Source organism: Salminus brasiliensis, chromosome 22 (assembly GCF_030463535.1).
Source record: "Salminus brasiliensis chromosome 22, fSalBra1.hap2, whole genome shotgun sequence".
NCBI lineage: Eukaryota > Metazoa > Chordata > Actinopteri > Characiformes > Bryconidae > Salminus > Salminus brasiliensis.
The window spans coordinates 11778490-11784439 of NC_132899.1; positions in this window are offsets into that span (position 1 = coordinate 11778490).

The following is a 5950-nucleotide window of genomic DNA, read 5'->3' on the forward strand; positions in this document are numbered from 1 at the left end:
GCTGGCTTAGGGTGGCTTTATTAAAAAAATACCCGACTACCTATTAAAAGATTCGTTTTAGGATCGACATGGAGATGACCACAGTCCGAATTAAATGTAGGCTGGAGCAGACGAACTCTGCTAGAAGAGAAGTTAGAGAAATATGAAGGCTAAAGAAAGACCCTCATAGAAGAGAGTGCAGATCAGTTATTGAGCCGAGCAGCTCTCCTTTAGAGCCGGTTAACACGCCAGAGGCTCTGTTTCCAGCGTTACAGCGATACGAGGCTACAGAAGGATAAACTCGACCTTGTTAGGTGTGAATGAGCAGCGCAGTGCTGCTTCTACTTCTACCTATCAAGAGCTAAACACGCAAAAAACTCAGCCCATCAGTGAAGACCAGAGCTCTCCACATTCAACAGGTCTCTTTCGTCAGTCCTCCAGACTGTACGCGTCTAAAAGAGCTGAGGACTGAGAAAAAAACACTGACGAATAAAGCCACCATACGTTCCCTCAGAGACTGTTTTTATACTCTTGTATTAATATGATATAATAACCACTACAGCAGATTTCTGAGAGATCAAACTGGTATGCGAATATGTAGAGCCTTTCATATTATTTTATAGTAATGTACTAAAATTATAATATAGTTTTGGAGAATGTAAAATGCAATTAATTAATGGGAAAAAACAATGTAATGTATTACAATAATAATAATAATAATAATAATAATAATGTTATTATTTATATATATCTATATATCTATAGTTTGAATTATATACACACACATTATATATATATATATATATACATATATATATATATATATATATATGTGTGTGTGTGTGTGTGTGTGTGTGTGTGTATGTATATACATATATACATATACATAAATATACATATAATGTGTGTGTGTGTGTGTGTGTGGTGAATAAGTATAGAGACGTACCTGTGTCCACTGAAACATTAATATGTGACAGCTGTGTGAAGCCACCAGCCCCCACTCATCGGTACAGCTCTAAAATATTCATTGCATATTTTTAAAATAACCTCATCAGCTAATCACAGAAGGAGACACTTCTCTTATTACCGGTAATTTTTTGCCATGCAGACACAATGAGTGAGATGATTTTCAATTGCTAAAATAATGACTGTTTATTTATTTGAAAGCTTTGTGCCTCATATATTTTACTGATGCTCACATTACTGAAGCGAAAACAGATATTGTTTCAATCAGATAATCATGGTTCAGCATAAAAGCACTTTAATCCCCATGATACCAAATCCCATTTTCGTGATTTTCATACAGCATTTTGTAAACATTTTATTATCAACAAACTAAAATATTCTAGACAATATCTTTACAATCAACCACCAGTTTATTTTTAAGCTTGTTTTCCTCAAGTGGACAAATCAGGTTCATGTGACATAAGGCTCTGGTAATTCTGTGGAAGAAGGATAGAAACGATACTGAATAAAGGTCACTGATAACATGGTCATCACACTTAGGCCTAAAGCAGTTTGACCTGATTATTACTAAGGAGCAACGTAGTCCTGCTCACTTAGGGGGAAAAAGGTTCATTCTGTCTGAGGTAAGACTTTATACAACAGTGCTTTCTAAACCATTATACAACATTATTGTTATTGGGACAAGCTGCTTAATGGCAAGGTACGGTTACTCTGAAGGGTTTGTTTAATAATGGTAATGGCCATGTGACTCCAGATACAATCACTGAGATGTTTGCATGCTTAGCATAAACATTCTTGCCTGGTGCACTGTAAGAGAGTAAAATACTCTTAAAAAGGTGTGCTGTAACTGAGCATAGAGTAGAAAATCTGGGCTATTCTCTCTTTCGTGGTCAGTGCTCTAAAATTTGCACTTCAAGGTGACTTTGGCCACCTTGACCTCTGGTCAAATGGAGCTGTCTGAGAATGCTGTTGTAAACTATTTGTTTTCAGCACTGCCTTGGAATTTACTCCGATACAGAGAGTAAAAGTCAAACTCTTTTTCAACCAGCTTGTACATGCTTCCCCAAGGTCATCTGAAGCGATAGGCAAGGTCTATTTCTAAACGCAAATCTCCATTGTAATTTGCCTCGCTCCTGCAATCGTCCATCATTCCTCAGATTTCTGTGATTGTCAACCTTCTCTCCTTTTATAATGCAGATGGGACCAAGCGTGTCTGAAAGAGAAAAGACAGAAAAAACACTGGCCTCAGCCACAGAAAGAAACGGAGAGAAGAGTGAATTGGCAGAGACATTCAATACTGAACCATGGAACAATTGTGCTACGCATGTGGAATGCTAGCACAGGGCCTAATTGAGCGTTTTGAATGACCTCAGACCATAGGCCTACAACACAGAGCAGGAGACCGAGATGACAAATTAAAACAGCTTTTCCTGGGCGAGAGGCACTGCAAATCATTCAACATAAAAAAAAGAAAGAAAGAAAGAAAACACACACATACATACACACACAGGCACCAAACCACTGTAGCTCATAATGAGAGGAGAAAATAACTGACCAATGAAATTATTTGGAGAAATCCAATGAGTGGAACAGTGCTGAGGCTGATGACGCTCAAATTGCTAATGCTAATTAGGTGTAGTGGCAGATGTCATTTTCTACAAAGTACCAAATCCACAGACATTGTGATTTAAAATGGGATGTTCTGACACAAACTGTTGGAGCACTCAGTCTTGCAATAAAGATGGGAGAAAGTAACCCTTGACCTCTCTGGTCACAGATAGCTGAAGGAGGACATCCTGTTGTATGGTTCCAGTTTGGGATCGTTTATTGCACTGCATCCAGTGTTCCTCAAGCACATTAAACATGCTGTGTGCATAGATGCTCCTTCAGGTCCACTGAATGCAGCCCATTGTATCAGTTCTACCTTAATGTGCCTTCCTCCTGTCGAGGTGGGCTTGGAAAAATCTCTCGAACAGATGAAGGCAATGCAGGGATGTATGCTATTAGAGCTCGGGTCAAACACAATGTTGTGGCCTTCAGCATGCTTTCAGCTTGTGTTGCAAGTGTTTCATTGAAGAAAGCCTTCGCAGGCAGGTAGGTAGGGTGGCTAGACTGTAGGCTTTGAAAGCGAGCATGTCTTGGCTGAAGGCCGCTCTTTACTTTTTCGCTCACTATGCAGATTGCGCTGTTCTGTTCTCTGTTCATTTTGCTCCTGACAGGGAAGGGATAGCAGGGGGAAAAGTGCCAGGTCACAGAAGACAGAGGAATGTAATTAAGTCTCAATTCGGGCAAAACACTGAGCGCTCCAAGCAGGGCCGAGCTCATTAAGTGCGGCCTGTGAAATTAAATGCTAAACAGTCGCTAAACGCTAAAAACATTCAATTCCCGCTCAACAGGCAGTCCCGCCACCGCCGTGGCCTGCATGATTTCTTCGAGTGTTTTCACCCCCGCCTCCTGCTTCAGTCTAGCTCTAGTCACTCACTCTTCATCCTTTTGTACCCTTGCAATGTAATAAAGCATGCCCTGTCTGTTCAGTGTTTGACACAGGCAGTGCTTAATTAAGCTCTAACTGTATAATCATCTGTGATTAATGCATTGCTAGCTGCTTAATGCTCCTCTTTCCATTATGAGCCTGGCATCGAGCTTTGGCTACGAAATTCAGGGCAGAAGACGAAACGCTGCCGTGTGGTTCATGCGATGCAGAGTCTTTAATTTTTAAGTAGCCAGACTCTGTTGAGTTTCCACATTAAATCATGCGTAAAAATACCCACCTGGACAGCTGGTTCACCCCTCAGTATCATATCATGTCATCTGTACGCGTTCCTTGAGCGTTCTTGGTGGCTGGGAAGGGGATTTAGGACTGGAGGAAAGGTGGAAAGCTCAGGGCAGATGGGCCAGCAGAGTGCTGGGGAAACCAGAGGCTGGATCTACATGGAAATGCACTCATCAGACAAGCTGTTTTTGGAAAGCTGAGGACAAGCACACCCCAATACCACAACCCCTATCTCTGTCATGCTACGGGCCTCATGAAATAGTGATGGGTCAAGCCCTTGTCCCCATTCCGCCTCAGTCTGTCTGTCCCCCTCAGTGGATGAGAGCAGGGACAGAGTTGATTGTAAGCTAGGTTAGCCTCTTGAAGGACACAACAGTGTTAAGAAATGATGGCCCCTGGGTGGTATTTGGGTTGGAAATTGGTTTTAATTGGTATAGAAATGTTCCATTCGGTTTTTCACACTTTTACCGCTCATCCCATGTAAAAATATGGGTCCATTATTACATATATGTTGTAATAATTCTAAGATTCTATAAGTGAATATCAAAATAATAACTCCATCTATGACCCTAGAAAGCTATTAGCCCTGAACTTGATCGTGCCCTTATTAAGTGTGGCCCCAATGATGGCGTAGGTGGTAATCTTACTGATTCCATCTCAGGGGGCTGGCAGAGGGAACACTGCAGCCTGCAGAGTCAGGACAAAAGCAGTCTGTAATACACACAGCCTGGGGTGGAGATTTGGAGGTGAGCCCTTCATCTTCAGATCTACGCATGTTGAAGGAATCAATATGGAATATGGCATGCTAACAAAATCATTACGGAAAGCAACCCAGTGATTTATCCACAGGACTGTCAATCAATGTCTCCATGCATTTCCGCTCACATCTCTCTTTCAACGTCTCTGTCAGATTTGTCAGCTCTATTATTCCTTGAAGTTGCAGATTCAATTCATCATGACTGCTGAAGGTCAGATCAATACAAAAAAAATATGCATGTCAGGGCAAAAAAGTGCTGACATTAATGTGATGCAAACAATGCCTTAGATATAACTAATGATGTAGCAGCACTGATAGACTTTTATAATAGGTGCCTAATGGCTTTCTGCTGCCAGGACTCCTGATAGCATAGTGCCTGCTTTAAGCCGGGCTGGAATGTGACTTGTGGCAGTGTGATACATACTCAATACCACCGAGATCCTGTCATCTTCCCCCACTGTGGGATTAACCCAGCAGAACACAACGCCACATGTCACTTCCCATAAGAGACACCGCTCTGCTCCTATTGTGCGTGGAGCCTAGGCGAGGCGTGAGGGGTATAGTGCTAGGAGAGGAGAGGTTATGGTTAATAAGGGCTCCAAAGAGTCCAAAACAAGCTGCTTCTCCACTCAAATCCCTTCCATTTTAGTCTGAGCTCCTGTGGGATTCCTGCAAGCCGGGTTACGAAACTCGCCTGAAAAAAATGTGCTTTCTTTTTAAGAAGTTCAGAACTTCAAAGTTTGTTTCTGATTTCTGCACCACAGCTCTCCTCAGGGAGGCTGAGAAGCAAGGAGAACTGGAGGCCAGTTCTACTCATGTGAGTGTATGAATTGAAACACAGTGAGGCGTACCTTCAACTAAAAAAGAGCAGAACTTCAAGAAGAGAAGTTCAGTACTTGTACTGCACTCTACAGTAAGACTGAAACACACAGAAAGACCCAAAGTTGGCAAGTGTGGAGAACTCAAAGACAGTTAGATGTGCTTTCTTCTAATGTAGATCAGAACTTGTATCTAATGTCTGCATCAAGGTGCACTATTGCTCTGGACCAGTGTTGCTCCTACATGTACTGAGAACCCAAACACTAAGCTTTCCTCTAAAGAAACTCAGAACCACTGCTCCTTTCGGAGACTGTCACACTCAGAGCTCTGTAGGCCAGTGTTGCGCCTATAAATGTCTACAAATGCTGAGAACCCAAATACAGTGACGTTGTGAGCAAGGCTTGAGAGCACAGAGGAGCAGAATGAGTAGAAACTCTCTGGACTTATCTGTGTCTGTGCAGCCTTTTCTCACAGACTGTCGGCTGGATGGCTTCAAGAGGGCGCAGGAAATGGCACCAGCAGCACTGCCTCAAGCCACAGCGGCAGGCCGGCGAGGCAGAGAGGCTGGGGCATGAAAAATTCATCAGGGCACTGCGTGATGGGGAGGCAGCGGCAGCAGGAGGGGCGAGAAAGGGGCTTTAATTTGCCTGGGCGGG